This window comes from Lutra lutra, chromosome 4 (assembly GCF_902655055.1).
Source record: "Lutra lutra chromosome 4, mLutLut1.2, whole genome shotgun sequence".
NCBI classification, from domain to species: Eukaryota; Metazoa; Chordata; class Mammalia; order Carnivora; family Mustelidae; genus Lutra; species Lutra lutra.
Window position 1 is genome coordinate 157,766,768 of NC_062281.1, and position 11,224 is coordinate 157,777,991.

Here is an 11,224-nt window from a genome sequence, read left to right on the forward strand (position 1 = left end):
TACTCAAATCACCACTCCAGGGGATCTAATTTATCTATTCAGTGTGGTGGGTAAGAGGGTGGATCTGCAACTGCCTTGTTTTGAATCCTAGCTCTACCACTTACTAGACCTGGATCTTGGGTAAATTACTTAGCCTCTTTTTTCCTCAGTTTTCTTGGTTGTAAGATGGGCTAATAGAACTGACTTCATGGGGTTTAAGTATTAAAGAGTTAACAGACAGAAAGCAATGAGAACAGTGCCTGTTGTACTCAGCGTTCTTTAAATGATTACACATTTTACGAATTGCATGTTCTTTTTACACCGATATAAAGATTTTAGCACATGCATTATATTGATAACTGAAGATATTTTTATTTAACACTAAAAGCTTGTGTAAATGCACAACCTGTCAGAATTCATAGGAGGAAGCTGTCCCCATTTAAAAGAAACTCCTGTAGCATTTACGTGTGCTTGTATTACTAAAACAGACTTCAAACCCAGACATGAAATATACAAAAAAAAATACCAATTCTTTCAGTCTTAACTTTTCCAAAATCAGTTCAGCCATGAATTCTTCAAAGAAAAGATTCTGGCATATTTAGAACTTCACTCTGTCATACATTTTATTTACTATATTCAAAGATTTGATCTATTCTCTGGATTTATGAGGTCTTTTGAAAACAATTGAAAAATTCTACACATAAATAAAAATCATATGTCTTCAATTTTATATTCAAATATGTTAAGATAATACTACTTATGAAAAATCTCAAAAAAATAAATCATCATAGAATTAAGAACCATAGTACAGGAAAATGAAACTATTTCTCATCAACTGAAAATATTTCTTTGGCTAAATTATATATATATATACACACATATATATACACACACACATATGTATGTATATATATATACATATATATACACACACTATACATATGTACATATTATAACATATTAAAATATTAATTTTATCAGCATGATGTTAACTATTTAAAACAAGTGTCTTGTAATTATGTTAAATTCTCCAAGTATAATGTTAATTTACATCCCATCCCAATATAAACCATAAAGACAATCTGTTAAAATTTTACAATTGTAAGTCTTTTGTGATTCTAGAAGAGTCAACTTCATGTAACAAAGTAATTAGTAAGAGAATGGAAACTTACTTTCTTCCTCTGAAAGGCAATTCCTGTATTAAGGGCAATGTTATTTTTTTTTTAAAGTCTCAAATCTTCACACAAAGGTATCACAAGCTCATTGTGAACCTTAATTATAAGGGCACCTGTGTTCTTTGTTATCTGGTCCTTTGGACCTCAGGATTTGATTTGCCACACTCCTCCCCTGTCCCGCCCTATTTCTTTCTTTCTTTTTTTTTTTTTAAATTTTTTATTTTTTCAGCATAACAGTATTCATTATTTTTGCACCACACCCAGTGCTCCATGCAATCCGTGCCCTCTACAATACCCACCACCTGGTGCCCCAACCTCCCACCCCCCACCCCTTCAAAATTCTCAGATCGTTTTTCAGAGTCCATAGTCCTCTCATGGTTCACCCTCCCCTTCCAATTTCCCTCAACTCCCTTCTCCTCTCCATCTCCCCTTGTCCTCCATGCTAGTTGTTATGCTCCACAATAAGTGAAACCACTATGATAATTGACTCTCTCTGCTTGAGTTATTTCACTCAGCATAATCTCTTCCAGTCCCGTCCATGTTGCTACCAAACTTGGGTATTCATCCTTTCTTTCTTTTTTTTTTTTTTTTTTTTTTTACAGCTTTATAAACATATATTTTATCCCCAGGGGTACAGGTCTGCGAATCACCAGGTTTACACACTTCCAACACTCACCATAGCACATACCTCCCCAATATCCATAACCCCACCCCCCTCTCCCAACCCCCTCCCCCCATCAACCCTCAGTTTGTTTTGTGAGATTAAGAGTCACTTATGGTTTGTTCTCCCTCCCAATCCCATTCTTGTTCAATATACTCTCTCCTACCCCCTCAACCCCCATTGTTGCATCTCCTATCCCTCATATCAGGGAGATCATATGATAGTTGTCTTTCTCCAATTGACTTATTTCGCTAAGCATGATACCTCTAATTCCATCCACGTCGTCGCAAATGGCAAGATTTCATTTCTTTGATGGCTTGCATAGTATTCCATTGTGTATATATACCACATCTTCTTTATCCATTCGTTGTAGATGGACATCTAGGTTCTTTCCATAGTTTGGCTATTGTAGACATTGCTGCTATAAACATTCGGGTGCATGTGCCCCTTCGGATCACTATGTTTGTATCGTCCTATTTCTTTCTTAATGAGAACAACTTAACAATAGCATGTGTACACCCTCCAAGGCTCAAATAATGACTTGGGAGGAACATGGGTATTAGTTATGATGGAGGAGCATTTGCTGCTTAACCTTCATGTAAAGGGGTAAATTTCAGGGTAGTAAGAATACACTTGTGGAATAGATCACTTTTAAACACAGGAGAGATTTCAGAACATGAGGCCCAACCCTCACCCTTCCACTCCTACCTCCTTCTCCCCACCTGCCCCTCCTCCCTTGAAAGGCAGTGTGAAATTAGATGGAGTCAGATTAATCCCACCTCTGTCATTCAGGAGCTCTGTGATCTTTGGTGAGCTTTTTTCCTTTTCTTTTTTTTAATCTCTCTGAGCCTCAGTGTCTGTATAATAGAGATAAAATAGAGATAAACTGAACTCATAAGTTTTATAATGATTATATTTAATGTTAATGGGAAAAGTGTGTATGGTAACCATTAATACAAGTTGCTTCTTTCTCCTCTGCGTGGTAAACATTCATAAAAGAGTCCAGCTATGCCCATTCATAAGAGAATAAGCATGTGTGAAGGCATGGATTAATCACTATGTTACATTGTACTATCACAGTCTGTTATTTAATCTTAATCAAATTCCTGAATCCCTCAAATATTTAAGATAAAAAGTGGATCTAATTGTTTTCTTCATCAACATCTCCTGAAAGAGAAGAAAGAACTCTATTCATTTAGCAAGTATTCACTGAGCACCTACTAGGTCTAGGCCTCCTGTTAACCACTGGCAATGGAATTGTCTTCTGTCCTCAAGATCATGGCCCGAGGGGATAGCAGACAAGGAAATGACAGACTGTGATAGTACAATGTAACACAGTGTTAACAGGTGCTAAAACAGAATACCAGGGATTTGAGAGTGCCAAGTGGGGCATCCAGAGCAGTCTAGGAGAGAGGGAGTTAGGTGGGAGTGGGACCAGGGAAGATTCTTGGATTCCAGAATTGAGTTTTTGTTCTTGTTTTTGTTTTTTTTAAGATTTTATTTATTTATTTGACAGACAGAGATCACAAGTAGGCAGAGAGGCAGGCGTGGGGAGGGGGGAGCAGGCACCCTGCTAAGCAGAGAGCCCGATGTGGGGCTCGATCCCAGGACCCCTGGAAGCATGACCGAGCTGAAGGCAGAGGCTTTAACCCACGAGTCACCCAAGGGACCCCCAGAATTGAATTTTAAAGAACAAGTAGGATTTAGAAGGTGAAAGACTGAATGAATATTGAAGCTTGATAGAGGTAAGGTGCCTTTTAAAAAAGCTCTACATAGCTGTGAAATAAATGGTATATTCCATTGTCAGAATAAGGCTACATTGTGATGTTATTATTATGGATATAATGGAATTTGTGCATTCTCGAGTGTTTCATCATGTGAGATTTCAATGGAACAATGAGTAAGCTTTTCAAGTAAGGCCATGAGCATATGTTCAGAAACATTTTATTAGAACCTTTGATCTAACAGTTTTAACTATTCTTAGTTGCTCCTTAACTGTTGTAGTTTGCACTTAATAGATTAGATAATTAATTGCTTAGTAGTAGAAAAGAGCTTGGCCAAGCATGACATACAGGAAATGATAAGAAAAAGAGCACTCAGTCTTCATATAGGTTTTAGCGATGGAAGGGACCTTAGAGATCATTGATATAATCTTTTTTATTTTATAGGGAAGGAAAGGCAGGTCCAGAGAAGTTCAGTGATCTGCCCAAGTTCACACAGCTGGTGAGAAGCAGAGTCAGAAATAAAATCCAGTTCCCTCAGCTCTCTACAAAGTGCTCTCACCAATGGCAATGAATACAATTTACTGGACATTTCCAGTGTGCTAACGTGATTAACTGAAATCTGTAAGTATTATTTCATCTTATTGACATTGCTAGTCTAATATCTGTGCCCTGAATTCTTTTAGAATGGAACAAAGAATAAGTACTTTTAAAAAGTTAAACATTTGTTGTGTGTATATCAGTGAATGAAGGAACGGTATTCACTTAGAGCTTGTTTCATTAGCTGGTTAATGTATTTTCTTCAATACTAACTTTAGTTTTATGAACATCTTTCAAATTTTGTTTCTAAGATTCTCTTCTAGGAGTTTGATTTAACTCAGTTCAGTTTGACAAATATTTATTGAATCCTTGTGATAGCAAAGAAATCTGTCTTTTCTATTGCATTTTCTTTGGATGTCAGGCTTCATGAGAGGCTCTGTCATGCCAGGAAGAATCACAAGCTTGGTAGTCAAATGCCAGCTCCACAACTAGCCGTCTTAGGGATCTTGGCAAATTACCTATTTTCTTTATATGTAAAGTGAGGGTATGAACTAAATCTACCTTTAAGAGTTGTTCTATGGATTCAAATGAATAAAATAAGTAAGTGGAATCCATTTTGTTCATGGCCATTTTGTCTGCAGGTTACTAACATTCATTAGGCTGAGCAGCATTCTGTTAAAGGTTATTTGTTAAAATGTGTGGCAGATTGTATTTTCCAAATGTGGCTACAGCAGTATATCCCAAACCCACCTGTTCTTTTGCAATGTGACCTTGCAAAATTAGATTAGAGGGGAATCTAATCTTCTTCCCCTTGAATCTTGGTCACTGTTAGTGACTCTGGGTCACATTATCCACTGTCCCTTCTTTCCAGGTGATAGGAATGCAGATGTCATGGTGAGAGTTGAGATACAAGTTCGCAGGACAACAAAACTCTGGAATCTTGATGATTATGTGTGTTGTCCTAATAGCCATGGTTGACATAGCCAGACTTTCGCTTGACAGAGGAACAAACTCCCATCTTGTTTGGGCCACTTATTTTGGACGTTTCTGTTGCAGCAAACCAACCAATATTCTAACCAACACAATTAGAGATATTATAATGAATCTAAGTACCTGGCAGAATGCAACTGCTCCATAGGAAGTATTTAGTAAATTTCAAACACCAAACCTACTGCCCTCCAGGAAATAATCTTACCTTTCCGGGTGAGGTTTATACCTAGTTCATTGACCTCTTCCACATAGCCTTCCTTCTATTTCTGCCTTCTGGGCCATCAACAGACAACAATAATCTTGATCACTTAATTCCATTACTCCTTGAACTCTTCATTTCTAATGACTCATTTTCTGTCACTTAGGCTACTCAGCCCCACTGTTGACCCTAGGCTTCATTATGGCATTAAATGTCTCCACCTGCCATATTTTTTCTCCTAGCCCCAGCTGGTCCAAATGGGCCTCTGCTAGATTCCAACAGCCCCTGTGCAGTCCTCTCTCACAGCTGGTGTCACTCTGCTTTGTCTACTTCAGTTCTATTTGTATCTGTCTCCCACTAGATTATGAGCTTTTTGAGGTTGGAGACAGACTTATTCATTTATGTAACTACAATTCCCAGCAAAAACACATCTACTGGTTGGAAGGCCCAGGTTTTTACCGCTTCATGTCTCTGCTTATGTCCTTCCTCCCTAGGAATATTTTCCCCCTACTTCATTGCCTTCTTTTAATGTCAGACAAGTCCTATAAGGTTTATCTCAGATGTCACCTCTAAGAAGTTTTTCCTGAAATAACACTTTCCTCCTTTGAAATTCCAAAGCATTTCAGTGTTATGTCTTTGCAGGCACTTTGATTTTGCAGTCACCTCAATTATTGAATATCTACCATTCACTCAAGATATGCTGCCCATTTCACTCATGGCTATCTTTTACTCCTCATAAAAACTCATCATCCTAATTTTGCACATAACGAAATTGAAGCTCTGAAAGGTTAGATGACTTGAGTCCAAGGGTCACACAGATAGAAAGTGGTGGGATTGTGATCCACTCCAAGGTCAGTGTTCTTGTTCTTGTGCTGATCCATGTTGCTCCATATGTACTTTGGACTTTTGTCCCTTGTGTAAATGTCTTGTCCCTCTGTTTGATTTCTTTGTGTGTAAAGATTGTATCTCTTACCTTTATGTTTCCTTTGCCATCTAGCCTAATCTCTTGCACATAGTGAATGCAGCAAACAGAAAATAAATACTGATTCAGAGACTTTCAGAGAACACCTACAAGGCAGTACATAGACTCCTTCTTCCACTCCTATTTTTTTCTTACTGACTCAAGGGGCCAGGCTGCCAATGGGCTCACACCTTCCAGGAGCAGGTGCTAATTCAGACAGCCTTATTAGCAGTCTGTGGGGCTCCCGCAATAATTACAGTGAGGTTTTAACTATATCTAGTTTCAACAATTCAGCATCTTCTCTCTTTAACACATTTTAATGATAGGATCTGGAGGAGAAGGATGGACAGGATCTAATATTCTCCCATTCCATTCCACGTCCCCTCTCAAATGTTCCAAAAGGAAAGTACCTGTCAGAAAGCAAGAAAATTTATTAAATCAGCTATATAAATTGTGATTCATATCTCACAGTTTATCTGTTCCTCAGCTGTGTAAATGTTGTGACTTTTTAATCAAGGTTAATCCAAAATCAAAGAAATTTACCAAGCTACAAGTGACCTTGACAGAATAAGCACCCCTTCCCCAGCCATGTGGTTCCCATGATACCTCAGTAATTCCAAATGTTCCTTCCCTTGTAAATATCACTCCTCTCCTAGGAAGGAAGGCCTAGGCTCCATGAAGTGCAGTTTGGTTTTGTTTAGTGTCTGTTTTTCCCACTTCGCTTCGAATTTCCTGAAGTTGAAACTCTGTTAAGTATTTCTTGTGAACCTAGCTCTTGGCAGAATGCTTAGCACAAATTACACATAGTGAATGTGTGTTGAATGAATAAATAATCTAGCTCGGTGTTATTGAAACTTTTTTAACTATGCAAAGTAAAGAATAAAATTTATGTTCTCCCCTCTCTCATTTCATGAATAATACTTACCTTTATTAATTGCAATGCACTCTGATGTTGTTATCATTTACACCATCCTTTCATTTCTCTTAAATGCTGGTTACGACCCAATAAACTGACTTAGGACCCTAAGGAGTTCCAACCTAATTCAAATCAATATTAGATTAGGTATAGGAGCCAATTTTATTTTGTACATAGGTTATTTTATTTATAACCACCACATTAAAAAAAATTTCAAGTATTAAGAGAAGGTATACCTTAAAAAATAACATGTGGGAGAAATTCTTTGCACAGACAAACAATAGCTCTCCTCTGCAGGGTCTCATAGTTTTAAAGTTTGCCTCTTGGCCTTGGAAACACCAGGAAAGCTTAGGGAAAGAATAAATCATTCTTTTTTTTTTTTTAAGATTTTATTTATTTATTTGACAGAGAGCGAGATCACAAGTAGGCAGAGAGACAGGCAGAGAGAGAGGGGGAAGCAGGCTCCCTGCTGAGCAGAGAACCAGATGTGGATGCGGGCTCAATCCCAGGACCTGATATCATGACCTGAGCCGAAGGCAAAAGGCTTAACCCCTGAGCCACTCGGTGCCCCAAGAATAGTCATTCTTGCCACTGTTTCCCACAATGTTAAGTAATAATAAACCTAACATTTACTGACCCTTACTAAGTCCTAGGCAACGGTCTTCTACTCACTTTATATGTATATCCTTAATTAATCATCATGAAAACATTTTTAGGTAAAAACTATTATTATTTCCATTTTGTAGATGAGAAAATTGAGTCACAACAGGACTCATATTATTGGAAAATAGCTGAGCTAGCATTTGAACCCAGACATCCTTAGAGGATATATATGTTATAGCTAGGCTATGACATTGAAATCTTGTCTCGCCTTTTAGTAATTGTGAGATCTTGAGCAAATAACTTAACATCTCTGTGCCTATGTTTTCTTAACTATAAAATGAAGCTAATGAATAATATAATAGTTCTTACCCATAAGATTTGCTGGGAAGATTAAGGCAGTTTATATGTAATACTTAGAAGAATTCCTGGCACATGATAAGGACTTATTAAGTGTTTTCTCTTCCTACGGTAGCTTCAGACCTGCACACTATCCCACTGTACTAACAACTGTCTTTATTGTTTATGATATATCTCCTGCAGTGAGAAAACTTTGCCCTGAAAGGGAGCCTAGAGAATCAGCTAGCTCTACTTGGTCCTATGACAGATGGGGGCGGTCTGAAGAGGAGAAGTGACTTGTTTGTCCAAGTATATGTCACAGAATTGGACCTAGAAGTTGGAATCCAGTTTCCTCATCTAGTGCCCTTTCCACTACCCTGTCTCTCCCTCCCGCCTCAGTATTTAGTTCCTCAGTTGCTTGAACTCTGCTATTCTGTGCACCTCCATTTTCCTCCATGTAATTATGTTGCTGGGAATAAATCTAGATGCTGGCTGCTAGGGTAATTCTTTAAATCAACAGCTTATTCCACAAGTATCCTTCTTTCTATGTGTGGTTCATTGTGGGTATTTAGTATTTTAATATAAGGTTAGAAAGCAAACTTCGGAGGAAAAATGGACCTGTCAATTCTGGCTCTATCATTTGCTAGTTGCTCTGTGCCTACATTTCCTCTTCTAGGACCTCCATCAGCTCCTGCTTCGCCTGCTGCCTTGGTCTCCTCAGGCCTTCCTGTCTCTTCTCATGCCCTACAGTCCGGTGCCTTCTTAAAAACGTGATTATGTTCCTGCTGTGCTCAAAACTTTTCAAAGGTTTTTTATTATTGGTAGGGTAAGGACTAAAATCCTTAAGGTGGTCTATAAGGCCCTGCTAATCTTGGCTCCTTCCACCTCTCCCACATATTGTTCCTGGAGCCTGCATCCTTTCACTCCCTGAAAGCACCATTGTGTGCCCTACCACGGAAGTTTTGCATATTCTGTTCCCTTTGTCTGCATTTCTCTTCCTCAGGATTTGATTTAGTTAATGCTTACCTTTCTTTTAGCTCTTTCAGTGATTTATTTTAACTCAAAATTACTTTCTTAGGGAAGTCTACCTGTTTCTAAGTCACTCAGTAGAATGTATTATTTTGATAATTTTACTTTTAAAAAAAGCATTTCTTGATTCATCCCCATTTCTTCCACTAGATTATAAACTCTGTGGGGATCAGGATAGTATCTTCTTTCTCTTTCTCTATTTTTTTTAAAGATTGATTGATTGACTGATTTATGAGAGAGAGAGAGAACACAAAGGGAGAGGGAGAACAGACTCTCTACTGAGCAGAGAGACCTATATGGGGCTCCATCCCAGGACCCTGAGATCATGACCTGAGGTGAAGGCAGATGCTTAAATAACTGAGCTACCCAGGCATCCCTCTCTGTCTCTTGAAATTCAGAACCTCGTTATATTAATTAGGGCTTTTTGCTATGCATCTAACTTATGTTATATAGAATTGTCATAACTTGTAAGGGCAGGCTAGTGTCTTTCATAGATTTCATAGATGTCTTTCATAACTTTCCTTCAGGAAAGTTAACATATGTGAGGTCATATTATTAGTAAGTGGTGAGGTTAGAATTTGATATGAGGTCTTTCCAGTTCCAAAACTCATATTCTTTCCTTTATACTATATTGTACTATAACCAGGGATATTTTAATCTTTGTTACCTTTTTGTCAAACAATAAATTGCCTTAATAGGTATGTTAGCCAAATGAGCCATCTTTTCTTGATATGTGCATATTTTTGATAGGGAAAATGGCAGGAATTGTATATCTACATGACTATCATTAGAAAAAAGTTACCTTTATATGACCTCCTTTTTTTTTTAAGATTTTATTTATTTATCTGACAGAGATCACAGGTAGGCAGAGAGACAGGCAGAGAGAGAGAGGAAGGGAAACAGGCTCCCTGCTGAGCAGAGAGCCTGATGTGGGGCTCGATCCCAGGACTCTGGGATCATGACCCGAGCCGAAGACGGAGGCTTTAACCCACTGAGCCACCCAGGTGCCCCATGACTTTCTTTTAAAACAAATATTGATGACTTGGTTTAACCTATCTAAATTTCCTGTGTCAGATTTCACTTTGTGTATTTTTTAAAGATTTATTTATTTATTTTAGAGAGAAAGAAGGAGCATGAGTTGGGAGGAGGGCAGAGGGAGAGAATCTCAAGCAGAGTTCCCGCTGAGTGTGAGTTGGAACCTGAGGTAGGATGTAGGGTTCCATCTCATGACCCTGAGATCACAACCTGAGCTGAAACCAAAAGTCAGACGCTAAACCCACTGAGCCACACAGGTACCCTATCACTTTGTGTATTTGTATGTGTATGGTGTTTTTATTCTGCCATAAAGACTAGTATTTGAGAAATGAATTTTGTCCTGGAAAGGGTGAATCAGAAGTTTGAGATTTAGATACTTTGGCTGGTCCACATTGCTGAGTTTAGGGAAATGCAATTATTGTAAACCAAGTGACTTTTATTCATGACTTTCTTAATTTTTACTCATTACAGCATCTTTATTATCAGTTTAAAACTGATTTTTCCTTTTGTATCTTTTTAGTTTTATCTTCCCAAAATTTGTTGTAAGGAGGCAAATGGTAGATTTCACTTCGATTCTGATGCTTCCCTGAACTTCAAAGGTAATGTTTCCTCAGAGAGAAGCTTGGATTCTAAATTTTATCTCAGAAAATTATACAGGCAATATATTTGAAATAGCATGGTGGAAAAATCTAAAAGAAGAAATGAATGCATGAGCTCTCCTTTTAAAGAAGATGCAGATAAGAAAGGAGAATAAGGAAGGAAAAAACAGCACTATATGAAGAGGACAGGCCCCCCTGAAGCATTCAATGTCAAATCTAAAAACTAAACATTTTTTCTCTAAGGTAAAACTTATCTTGAAGGAAAAATGGGAACTGACCATGATTTTCAAGGAAAGGAACAGAAAATTACTCTCACTAGCTTTCCTTCTAAAAGCTTTTTTTTTTTTAAAGACTTTATTTATTTATTTGACAGAGAGAGATCACAAGTAGACGGAGAGGCAGGCAGAGAGAGAGAGAGAGGGAAGCAGGCTTCTTGCTGAGCAGAGAGCCCGATGTGGGACTCAATCCCAGGACCCTGAG